The sequence below is a fragment of the Salvelinus alpinus genome, chromosome 25, assembly GCF_045679555.1.
Source record: "Salvelinus alpinus chromosome 25, SLU_Salpinus.1, whole genome shotgun sequence".
Taxonomy (NCBI): Eukaryota; Metazoa; Chordata; class Actinopteri; order Salmoniformes; family Salmonidae; genus Salvelinus; species Salvelinus alpinus.
In genome coordinates this window covers 28,041,649-28,055,402 of record NC_092110.1, presented here as the reverse complement: position 1 = coordinate 28,055,402, position 13,754 = coordinate 28,041,649, and the positions used below count along the sequence as shown (strand labels likewise).

The 13,754-nt window shown below is 41.9% G+C and overlaps 1 pseudogene; it reads left to right on the top strand.

Annotated features, from left to right (window-relative positions):
- Positions 1 to 14: 14 nt before the first annotated feature.
- On the top strand, positions 15 to 13,542 carry LOC139553762 (reticulon-4-interacting protein 1 homolog, mitochondrial-like; annotated as a pseudogene).
- Positions 13,543 to 13,754: the final 212 nt, after the last annotated feature.

Here is a 13,754-nt window from a genome sequence, read left to right as displayed (position 1 = left end):
TGATGAACCTAATCATGCATCTTTTGAGACAGTTGTCATGCGTTCGGGGGTCTTGTCTCCTAATCAGGAGAGCACCCTGTGTGAAAACATTCCTCCATGGAGGTCAGAAGAGACTGTTCAACACCACCTCCAACAGCCGTATGACAATCATGCCTGCTTGGGAGATCAATAGATACGGCAGCAATGATGTCTTTCAGTTCACTGAAAACGCTGGGTTATGGACTGAGGAAGTCATCCTCAACGTCCATGCTGCAGGTCTCAACCACATTGACGTCAGCATGAGAGGTTGTTGTGATATTCTAGCTTGATAGATTCCTTCTTCTTTTTCTTCTTCTTCTTCTTCTTCTATGAAGTTTAACGGCGGTTGACATCCAATAAATGTTGCATTACCGCCACCAACTAGACTGGAGTACAACTCCATTATACTTTGCTTTATAAAAGCTAAATGAATCAACAAATAATCTACCTTCTAACCCTACATTAATTAAAAACCAACCACCCTACTCCACTATTTAAATCTATCTAGTCCTACCTCAGGCCAACAGCCTGAAAGGACAGGACACCACCACTCAACACAACCTGTAACACAACCTGACGTCAAATCTCTTACACTCAAATACTTTTCTGCAGTTGCCACCACAACCTCTATTTTCTGCAACTTGCATTCCATCCCTGCAGTACAGTTGATAACCATTGCTATGAACGCTAAAAATCCAATCTTACTGAAGCATATATCATTTATTGGCCTATCTCTCTGTACTGATACAGATCTACTACTCACACGAATACTCTCAGGATCCTTCCCCCTTGAACCATCTTCCTCAACTTTCTTCACTGCCTCAGTATCCGACACCCTCCGCTCTACTCTAACCCTGGTAACCTCAACCTGCCTCTCTCACACTGGACATTTCTGATCCCTAGCCCCATGGGCACCCTTACAATTAACACATACCGCTTATTTCCCCAATGCTACACATTCCTTTATCTCATGCCTGTCACGTTCTGACCTTAGTTCTTTTGTTATGTCTTTGTTTTAGTATGGTCAGGGCGTGAGTTGGGTGGGTTGTCAATGTTTGTTTTTCTATGTTGTGTTTTGCGTTTGGCTTGGTATGGTTCTCAATCAGAGGCAGGTGTCGTTAGTTGTCTCTGATTGAGAATCATACTTAGGTAGCCTTTTTCCACCTGTGTTTCGTGGGTGATTATTTTCTGTTCTGTGTTTTGTATTTTCACCGTTCAGGACTGTTTCGTTTCGTTCTCGTGTTTTGTTGTTTTTGTTCGAGTATTCGTTTTCATTAAAAGAGATAATGAATAATTACCACGCTGCACCTTGGTCCTCCTCTCTTTCTCCCAACGACGAACGTTACAATGCCCTTCTGCACTCTTCTCACACCTAGGAACCTCCCTCCTACACACTGCTGCCACATGCCCATAAGCTTGACACCTGTAACAACGTAATGAATTCAGCACATAAGCTCATACGGGATAACTGAAATAACCTAACAACACATTGTCGGCCAGAGATTCAACATCAAAACTCAAAAAAACAGACAATGACTCTTCTGCCACACCACTCACCCAATAGATTCCCTTGAAGTGACCTTATTTTTATAGGCTAACTCTTAATTTCAAGTCAGTGGTTTTCCTATGACCTTCTCAGAGTTCTTAAAGAAGATAGACTATCAGATCTTTAATAGATAGCTTATATGAAGACAGTTGTGAGACATCTTCACAATAGCCTTTTTGTGCACACACCACAGTCTATTGAAAAGGAAACTGCCCTCATTCAGAGCTGACTGAGCATCTGTTGTTTTGCTATGCACATTTGGTCTGTGTATGAGAGAGAGATCTGAGTGGGCATAATAGATCACCCCTGGAGACGAGGAGAGCTCTTCTGACACAAAGGGAAAGTTAGTTGACTGCTGTGGCACATTTGGTTTGGGTGTTAAATTGAAACTGTGAATGTTAGGCTAAACCTCACACTTAGGTCTAGATGTGCTCTTTGAAGAGGTGGGGACCTGCTGTTTCTTATGGTTACCTCTCAGTCTAATCAGTGATGATCTTCCCAGCTAGTTTCAGTGTTCTCGTCATCTTGTGGCCTCTGTTCGTATCTGAATTCACTTGTCTCAACATCTACTTTTTCTGATTGCATTTTGCCTAATTTCTGTGTTGTTTCTGCCCTCTCAGGTGGGTATGGGGCTGCCACCATGGCCATGAAGAGAGACCTCCTAAACATCAACCAATCCGGCAATTAGTTCCCCCTGATCCTGGGCCGTGACGTGTCCGGAGTCATCATCGAGTGTTTTCTGGATGTGGCACCAGACTACTTCAAATAGGTGGATGAGGTAACACACAAACAAACAGGCCCTAGGATGCAGTAGAATAGGGTGGTACTCTCTGTGGGAAGGATTGGGGTTGTGTGTTTTTGTGTTACTGCTTTGTTTACTTAATCCAAGCGCAGCTGAAATGTGAAGCACCTCATTGTATCATTGTTAATGTCAGGGGTTTTCCTATGATGTTTTTCATAGCTCTCAGAGAACATAGACTATCAGATCTTTTACATAATAGCCTATAAGAAGTCAGATGCGAAACATGTTCACAATAGTATGTTCACAATAGCATGTTCACAATAGCCTGAATTTCCCTTTCACCTAGTGAAAAGGACATTCAGCAACCCTTGGAGGGCAGTGATAAAAGAGCTTCTTTATTGTCAAAAAGTAAAACCAACGCGTTTTGTACCTTGGTCTTCGGGAATTACAGATGGTGAGGAGCATTTTATAAATGTATGTATAATGTTACATCGTCACACCACCTTGGGGCCAACTGGTCAACTCGTCGTCAGTGTGTCAGTGAAACACTATCCCATCATATGGATGTGAAGATATACACAAACAGATCATTCAAAATGTCACAATCTTGGTATCTGTGCCATCCATGCAGGGTGTTACCAGTGCTTGGTTGGTTAAGCCAGTGTTTTTTTCCTTCTCAGGTGTGGGCGGCCATTCCCCCTTGGAAACATGGAAGCCTGGCTGAGATTGTGGTGTTGAGTGCAAATGTGGTACTGTTTTGTTTATGATCCCTTTATGTTTTGTGTTGTAGTTTGTTTTTCAAACTATTGTTTGCTTGTGGTTATTTCTACAATAAACATGCAAATATGTGTAGTTGAACATTACTACTACCAGGGATACTCTGCTTTCTTTAGCATGTTCAAGAGAGAATGCATTTGGATACATTAGTATAGGCAATATTAGGTGTCTACTGTGGGCTAAATGCTATTGCTAGGCTGGAGTGGAATTTTGGGATGGTTTCAGATTTGAGAATAAAAGCTACCGGCAGAGTTAGACTCCATGGTGCTGCTCAGTGAGGCATGGTCATTAATGACAGACTCATTAAATAGGCTTTCTGTGTGATGAGGAGCCAAATGAGGAGCAATCAGGACTGCAGACAGACGAGCCAGCTCTGAGTTGGCATCGTTACGCAGGGCTTTTTAATGGATAATGATGACTCAACATTTTCAGATAGTGACAGGTTTGGTCGGAGGTTTGTGAGGCTCAAGGTAGAAGTTATCTAGGATCAGATTTCCCTTCCCACTTGTCCTACCTAACCTTTTGGAGGATGAACCGATATCTTTGACCTACTTTTGAGTCCTGAGTGTGACGGGGTCCGGTCTCCAAAAAGCCCACATTTCTGAGTCACACGGAGGTGGCGGCCGCTCCTTACATGTCTGCCACAACCTGGTCTGCTCTGGTCAACACAGGAGGCCTTAACAATACAACTGTGCCAAGAAATGGCAAACACACACACGCACATGCACATGCAAACACACACACACACACACACACACACACACACACACACACACACACACACACACACACACACACACACACACACACACACACACACACACACACACACACACACACACACACACACACACACACACACACACACACACACACACACACACACATCTCCTGCCAATTTGAGGTCAACTTGTCTCTTTCCCCCTCTAACCCCTGCGGTTGTCCCTATTCATCCCATATAATCCTCATGTCTTTGATCTTGTTGATTATTCCACTTGGTTATTTCATTAAAAGCCTGTCTGTATGAAACCAGTGGGTTATGAGCATAGGGAGGGAGTTGTACTGTGGCATAGTGGGCCCTTTGGAAATGGGCTTCAGCAGTGGCTGGCATGGCATGGGACTTGGCACTCTGAAGCCACTGCTTCACATGCAATAGATAGAAGAGTTTAACACGTTTTTGTGTTGGATTTGATATAAATGTATTTTATTTTCTCCATTTTCACTCTGTCTACTAATCTGTGTTTTTAATCTGGTGTTTATCCGTCCCCATACAGCACTCTGATCCTGGGAGGTTCAGGAGGAGTCTGAACATTTTCCATACAGATGTACATACTGATGTTGACGACGACCATAATGTTCTGGTACTGTAAATTCATGACTTAATTTTCACTGTGAAAATGTTTACCGGCAATCTTAGGTATTTGTAACGCTTGTCGTGAGGAAGAGTGGACCGAAGAGCAGCGTAGAAAGTGTTCATGATCTTTATTTGTCAAGAATCACTCAAACAAAAATAACAAATATAAAAACGAAAGCGAACAGTTCCGTCAGGCACACATACTAAACGGAAAACAACACCCCACAAAACCCAAACGGAAAATTACAACTATTATATGATCCCCAATCAGAGACAACGATAGACAGCTGCCTCTGATTGGGAACCACACTAGGCAAAAACAACAAAGAAATAGACAACATAGAATGCCCACCCGAGTCACACCATGATCTAACCAAACATAGAGAATAAATAAGGATATCTAAGGTCAGGGCGTGACAGTATTCAAACCCCATCGCCATGACAATAGCTACATGGACATAATACAAAGCCTTAATAACAAATAACAATGACATATCAATTCCATAAAAAGCTGTTTATATTTGTGTGAGTAACATTATACGTGTGTCTGTGCCCGGCTGTCCTATTGTGTCACCCTAACCCATTGCTGTGACCTCAATCAGCACATCTAGCAGTGGGGTAAAAATACTTTAAAGTACTACTTAAGTAGTTTTTGGGGGTATCTGTACTTTACTATTTAAAGTTTTGCCAACTTTTACTTTTACTTCACTACATTCCTGAAGAAAATAATGTACTTTTTATTCTGTACATTTTCCTTGACACACAAAAGTCCTCATTAGACTTTAACACAAAAATTCCCACACTTATCAAGAGAATGTCCCTAGTCATCCCTACTGCCTCTGATCTGGCGGACTCACTAAACACAAATGCTTTGTTTGTAAATTATGACTGAGTGTTGGAGTGTGCCACTGGCTATCCGTAAATAAAAAAAATAAAAAATTATGCTGTCTGGTTTGCTTAATATAAGGAATTTTAAATGGTTTATACTGTTACTTTTACTTTTGATACTTAGGTACACTTTAGCAATTCCATTTACTTTTGATACTTAAGTATATTTAAAACCAAATACTTTTAGACTCTTACTCAAGTAGTATTTAACTGGGTGACTTTCACTTTTACTTGAGTCATTTTCTATTAAGGTATCTTTACTTTTTTTCTTAAGTATGACAGTTGCGTACTTTTTCCACCACTGACATCTATCTCACATTAGAGTGATTCAGAGCTGGTGCCTCTGATCTCTCCTCTTATAAGAGATGATATGTGTACTGGCTGCACCCTCTCAAAGAGTGACTGTGGTGGTGTGTGTTTGATGATGATGTAGAGTCAGTTTTCTCATCTCAGATGCTAAAGGCCTGGGCTGGGGAGCCCATGTGACAGTAACCTGCTCCCAGAATGCCGAGCGGCTGGTGAGGGGGCTGGGGGCGGATCACGTGGTGCACTACACAGCTGGGCCTGTTGAGGTGCCCCTGAGTGCGCGGGAAAAGTAATCCCACGCAAACACGCACACAAAAGCAGACACACTTTAATGGGATTCTGAGAGATTCTGGCATTTAAGCCCTTGTTCTACTTACCCAAAGCAATACTACTATACAGTCGTGGCCAAAAGTTTTGAGAATGACACAAATATTAATTTTCACGAAGTTTGCTGCTTCAATGTCTTTAGATATTCTTGTCAGATGTTACTATGGAATACTGAAGTATACTTACAAGCATTTCATAAGTGTCAAAGGCTTTTATTGACAATTAAAAGAAATTGATGCAAACAGTCAATATTTGCAGTGTTGACCCTTCTTTTTCAAGACCTCTGCAATCCGCCCTGGCATGCTGTCAATTAACTTCTGGGCCACATCCTGACTGATGGCATCCCATTCTTGCATAATCAATGCTTGGAGTTTGTCAGATTTTGTGGGTTTTTGTTTGTCCACCCGCCTCTTGAAGATTGACCACAAGTTCTCAATGGGATTAAGGTCTGGGGAGTTTCTTGGCCATGGACCCAAAATATCGATGTTTTGTTCCCCGAGCCACTTAGTTTTCACTTTTGCCTTATGGCAAGGTGCTCCATCATGCTGGAAAAGGCATTGTTTGTCACCAAACTGTTCCTGGATGGTTAGGAGAAGTTGCTCTCGGAGGATGTGTTGGTACCATTCTCTATTCATGGCTGTGAATGGTCTCAGGATGCTTTACTGTTGGCATGACACAGGACTGATGGTAGCGCTCACCTTGTCTTCTCCGGACAAGCTTTTTTCCGGATGCCCCAACAATCGGAAAGGGGATTCATCAGAGAAAATCCTTTACCCCAGTCCTCAGCAGTCCAATCCCTGTACCTTTTGCAGAATATCAGTCTGTCCCTGATGTTTTTCCTGGAGAGAAGTGGCTTCTTTGATGCCCTTCTTGACACCAGGCCATCATCCAAAAGTCTTCGCCTCACTGTGCGTGCAAATGCACTCACACCTGCCTGCTGCTATTCCCGAGCAAGCTCTGTACTGGTGGTGACCCAATCCCGCAGCTGAATCAACTTTAGGAGATGGTCCTGGCGCTTGCTGGACTTTCTTGGGCAACCTGAAGCCTTCTTCACAACAATGGAACCGCTCTCCTTGAAGTTCTTGATGATCCGATAAATGGTTGATTTAGGTGCAATCTTACTGGCAGCAATATCCTTGCCTGTGAAGCCCTTTTTGTGCAAAGCAATGATGACGGCACGTGTTTCCTTGCAGGTAACCATGGTTGAATGAGGAAGAACAATGATTCCAAGCACCAACCTCCTTTTGAAGCTTCCAGTCTGTTATTCAAACTCAATCAGCATGACAGAGTGATCTCCAGCCTTGTCCTCGTCAACACTCACACCTGTGTTAACGAGAGAATCACTGACATGATGTCAGCTGGTCCTTTTGTGGCAGAGCTGAAATGCAGTGGAAATGTTTTTTGGGGATTCAGTTTGCAATTAATTGCAATTCATCTGATAACTCTTCATAACATTCTGGAGTATATGCAAATTGCCATCATACAAACTGAGGCAGCAGACTTTGTGAAAATTAATAATTGTGTCATTCTCAAAACCTTTGGCCACGACTGTACATGTAGACTTCCAGTCATTGCGTTAATGCTAGTTAGCATTGGATCGCAAAACAATCACTAACTTCCTTCATACTGCACGCAGAGACATACAAATGGTATCCACAAGTTCATCTGACTCTGGGTAAGTAGAGCACAGAATCTCGCAGCATCCCTTAAAAACCTCCATGGTAACATTTATCTGAATAGGATGAGGACTGTTCCCCATGGGTCAGTTAACTGTAATCAAGGATTGGGCACCTCTCTCTCACTGCCACAGTAAACTCTCATTAGTGTGTGGGAAAATAAGTCTCTCCAGTTAATTAAATAATCTCTCTCTCTCTCTCTCTCTCGTTCTCTCTCTCTCTCGTTCTCTCTCTCTCTCGTTCTCTCTCTCTCTCTCTCTCTCTCTCTCTCTCTCTCTCTCTCTCTCTCTCTCTCTCTCTCTCTCTCTCTCTCTCTCTCTCTCTCTCTCTCTCTCTCTCTCTCTCTCTCTCTCTCTCGTTCTCTCTCTCTCTCTCTCGTTCTCTCTCTCTCTGTGTCCTAGTTTTGATCTGGTTCTGGATAATGTGGGCGCGGACACAGAGAGCTGGGCTCTGGGCCTTCTGAAGCCGTGGTGTGGCACCAAGCACGTAACCCTGGTAACGCCCTTCCTCCGGAACACCGACCTGCTGGACATCGCTGATGGAATGCTCCATACCGGGGTCTCCGTGTCATCCAAAGCACTCAAGGCAACCATGGCAGCATTTCTGTATTTAATATAATGCATCCTTTATTTACACAGGTTGACTGAAGATCCATATACAACACCTACCATGAACCATGAACATGTACAGCAAAGCACTTACTAGACGTTTGAAATTTCCCCTTATAAGGCAACACCCAATCTTACTCCCCTTGCTTGTCATCCCGCCCTCACATAGTAACACCGACATCCTGTTGGCATTTGTGGTGTACAGACTGCAAAATGTGCAGTGCATTTGAGGTTTTGTGCGTGCCTTTTTTCTCTCCTTGTCATAGTCCCACCCACCACCACACGATCCACAAGATGTACTGATAGCTGTATGTTTATGTGGGCCTCATCATGGAGAACCAGAGCAGTGCTGATTACATTTATCACTGCTCAAATTCTGTAGCAGGAATAGGTAGGACTTGAAAACAACATTTGTTCCTCAACTGTAGTGTATGATATACCATTTTCTAGCTCTGAGTCTCTACTTTTATCCAATGTGAAAAACAACATTTAAAATTTTGCTACATAGTGCCATAAGGTAATCACTTTATCAGTAATGTAGTAGTTTCTAGTAACGGAAATGGAAAACCATTTACTCTGGGAAATAGAAACTTAATAAGACGAGGTGGATGTGTGTGTGAAGACATGGTTTGTCTTGGGGGAGCCCCATAGAAACATGCACTGTCCCTGTCCCCCACTATAGGTGGAATGGCACGGTGGATCTGAACCATGGGGTTTGTCCCGTAGCAGTGTTGACAGTAGAAAGAGACAGACCTTGGTTAGAATATAGAAGAGGTGGGGGGAGTAAAGTGTAAACACACCTTATCTATTTCAGCCCCATACTGTCGATCACTTTTTGAACACCCACTTGTCTCCCCCTATTTCTCCCCTCTATCCCTCACCCTGTCTCTCTCCACTCACTCATATGATCTCTCATTTCCAAGACAAAGTGCAACCAGATCTGTAAACCATGTGTCTTTTGCGGCATCTCCTCTCCTCTCCCTAGCTTCTCCTTACCAGTAATGGAGCCTCCTCGGCCCTCTGTGCTGGGCCAACACTGCGATAAATGATAAAAGGTTCTGGATCTTCACCACTCAATGGCCTACATCCTGCTGTTGGTAAAAACATGCCCTCCAGGCTTTAGATAAACAAAGCTGGCTCCATCGGTGTGGGAGCTTCGAGCTGATCTCGCAACCAGCCCGGCCTTGGGTAGTTTGGGTAGAGAGAAGGCCTCTGTACCCAGAGAGAGAGCATGTTACAACGGGGTACGGTTAACTTCTCAACCCCAACCCCTTTCCTAGCATATCCATGGAAACAGACCTCAGGCAGGACTGACAGAGGCAGACTTAGCAGATTTGGTTAATCTTTACATTTTTACCTTTGGTTTGGTGATTGGACACTTTGGAGGCATCTTTTATTTTAATATTACTAACAGTGGTGGAAAAAGTACCCAATTTCACACTTGAGTAAAAGTAAAGATACTGAAAGTCCTCCAGTAAAATACTACTTGAGTAAAAGTCTACAAGTATTTGGTTTTAAATATACTTAACCTCTTGTGGCTGAAGGGGCAGTATTGAGTAGCTTGGATGAAAGGTGCACAGAGATGCCCAGAGTAAACGGCCTGCTTCTCAGTCATAGTTGCTAATATATGCATATTATTATTAGTATTGGATAGAAAACACTCTGACGTTTCTAAAACTGTTTGAATTATGTCTGTGAGTATAACAGAACTCATATGGCAGGCAAAAACCTGAGAAAAAATCCAAACAGGAAGTGGAAATTCTGAGAATGGTCGAGTTTCAACCAAGATCCCATTGAAATCACAGTGAGATATGAATGAGTATTCACTTCCTACGGCTTCCACTAGATGTCAACAGTCTGTAGAACTTTGTCCGATGACTCTACTGTGAAGGGGGGCCGAATGAGAGGACAATTAGTCACCACTGCCATGAGGTGACCATTCTTTGACCATGCACGTTCACATGAGAGGGAGCTCCGTTCCATCGCTCATCTGAAGTCAATGTAATTCTCCGGTTGGAACGTTATTCAAGATTTATGTTAACAACATTCTAAAGATTGATTCACTACATCGTTTGACATGTTTCTACTGACTGTTACCGAACTTTTGGACATTTCGTCAGGTTTTAGTGAACGCGCTTCGTGACTTTGGAATTGTTTACCAAACGCGCTAACCAAAGTAGCTAATTGGACATAAATAACGGACATTATCGAACAAATCAAGCATTTATTGTGGACCTGGGATTCCTGGGAGTGCATTCTGATGAAGATCATCAAAGGTAAGGGAATATTTATCATTTAATTTCTGGTTTCTGTTGACTCCAACATGGCGGCTAATTTGACTATTGTTCTGAGAGCCGTCTCAGATTATTGCATGGTTTGCTTTTTCCGTAAAGTTTTTTTGAAATCTGACACAGCGGTTGCATTAAGGAGAGGTATATCTATAATTCCATGTGTATAACTTGTATTATCATCTACATTTATGATGAGTATTTCTGTTGAAACGATGTGGCTATGCAAAATCACTGGATGTTTTTGGAACTAGTGAATGTAACGCGCCAATGTAAACTCAGAATTTTTTATATAAATATGAACTTTATCAAACAAAACATACATGTATTGTGTAACATGAAGTCCTATAAGTGTCATCTGATGAAGATCATCAAAGGTTAGTGATTCATTTTATCTCCTTTTGTGCTTTTTGTGACTCCTATCTTTGGCTGGAAAAATGGCTGTGCTTATTGTGGTTTGGTTTGACCTAACATAATCGTTTGTAGTGCTTTCACTGAAAAGCATATTTGAAATCGGACACTTTGGTGGGATTAACAACACGATTACCTTTAAAATGGTATAAGACACATGTATGTCTGAGGAATTTTTATTATGAGATTTCTGTTTTTTGAATTTTGCGCCCTGCACTTTCACTGGCTGTTGTCATATCGATCCCGTTACCTGGATTGCAGCCATAAGAAGTATCAAAAGTAAATGTAATTGCTAAAATATACTTAAGTATCAAAAGTAAAAGTATACCCATTTCAAATTCCTTATATTAAGCAAACCAGATGGCACCATTTTCTTGTTATCTGAATGTACAGATAGCCAGTGGCACACTCCAACACTCAGAAATAATTTACAAAATGTGTTTAGTGAGCCTGCCAGATCAGAGGCAGTAGGATGACCAGGGATGTTCTCTTGATAAGTGTGTCAATTGGACCATTTTCCTGTACTTCTAAGAATTCAAAATGTAACAAATTATTTTGGGTGTCAGGGAAAATGTATGGAGTAAAAAGTACATTCTTTTCTTTAGGAACGTAATAAAGTAAAAGTTGTCAAAAATAGAAATAGTAAAGTAATGTACAGATAACCTGAAAAACTACTTAAGTAGTACTTTAAAGTATTTTTACTTAAGTACTTTACACCACTGATTACTAATACAGCTACGGTATGTTGACCCTGTGTGACAGGTGTCAAAATGAGTTCCAAAGGAACAGAGGCAATCCTATTCACACACAGTGGCTCTCAACAAGATATCTTTCTCCTTCCAACCATTGAAACACTGTTAACTGTGTGCATCATAGGTGTGTATGTATCGTTGAGCAGCAGTGAAAGCAGGAGCTCAAACTGGAAAAGAATGGATGGCGGATGTATTGTGTGGGTACAGACAGGAAATGACCCACCCTATCAGTTCCAACCTTTCTTTATTCGCAAACTCTTAGTGTTCATAGTGCACACAGTGTACACAGATGTCTGAAAGTTAGAAAATGACATAATAATAACGAGGCTATATACAGGGGGTACAGGTATCTCCCCCAAGGCTTTATGTTGAGTAACGTTCCCCTGGACCACACCCTCCAGGGACACGACACACAAACCTTAGCAATCAGCCGTCTCCTTTTTCCTTTTGGAATGGAGCTGGGAATCTCATCTTGATGCTGGGAAACAAAATAAATAGGGATTGGCTTCCTGAAAGAGGGATGTTTCACTTTGGCGCTTAGACTTAGGCAGTCCTCTTTGGGTTAGAATGTCACCTCATTAAAAATAAAAATGTGTGTGTCTGTGTGTGTGCATGCTTGTTTGTGTGTATGGTGTCTGTGAAAGAAGGTAGGAGGTACAGCCACGGAGGTCATTGTGTCTGTGACAGAAGGTAGGAGGTACAGGCACGGAGGCCATTGTGTCTGTGACAGAAGGTAGGAGGTACAGCCACGGAGGCCATTGTGTCTGTGACAGAAGGTAGGAGGTACAGCCACAGAGGCCATTGTGTCTGTGACAGAAAGTTGGAGGTACAGCCAGGGAGGCCATTGTGTCTGTGTGGGTCTTGACTTGTGTGTGCCAACACTGGCTCACAATGGTATAGTGAGTGACCAACTGCAAAAATAGAACCAATGCATTTGTAATGACATGAATTATTAAACACGTATACCACATGCAACGAAGGAAAATGTAATCAGAGATTCAGACTGAGGTGGCCATCTACATATGAATGTTTCTATTTTACATACCCATAGTTAGGAGTGAGTTATAAACTGGTAATAAACTCTGATTATGGACAGTTTGAATTAGATATGGTATACAGTACATCTTAGACACAGATCTTTACTTAAGCGTCTGTACTTTAGTCTGTGTAAGGGCGGACAACAACACCAACATAAATGTCTTTATTTTATTTGAGTGTAACCAAACACCAAATGAATCATGAGTCTGGCACGTATACTGCATGTGGTTTCCTGTTTAACCTTGTTCCTATCTCTTTTTCGCCTTGTGCACTATCGCTGGGGGAAGTTTGCACCCAATGGACCCACACTTGATGACATCAGCGAGATGGTGGTTAACATGCACAAGCATCTCTGTTGAACCACCAGCTGTATTCCCTTTTATAACAGTAACCAAGCTGAATAACAGGAGCTTAAAGCTTCCTGACTGAATGGTTAGTGGTACAATATTAAACTATACAACTATCCAAGAAATGATGAATACTTACTAGCAATGGCTAACAGAGCCACAAGCATGAAGATAATCAGACAATGACGGTTCAAGGTTCTGTTCGACTCGACTTGTAACCTAACTTTTTTAATCTGAATCGAACAAAGAAACATTTTAGTGTTTCTCTCCTGTCTCATTTTTTGTGTATTTTATAGACTTGTTTTAGTACTGGTGAATCATGATTCAGGATTTGACGATATGCTTCTTCCCGGCACCAGCAAATTAACAGAATTTAACCATGTTCCTTGCCAAAACACTTTCTGCCAAATAAGGTCTTTCACAGCAACAAGGAAGTTAACTTGTAAAAATGCTAATTCACTAAACACAAGTCAAATGTTGAAACTGTATTCACAAAATTATTTATAGTTCATTAAATCAGGGGTTCCCAAACTTTTCACTCAGGCCCCCCTTCCAGCATTGGTTAACTCTTCCAGCATTGGTTAACTCTTCCAGCATTGGTTAACTCTGGTCCTGTATGTACCTAACTGAACAGCTCTGCCCATTCATTGTCATTTATCCGTTGCTGTCTTAGATC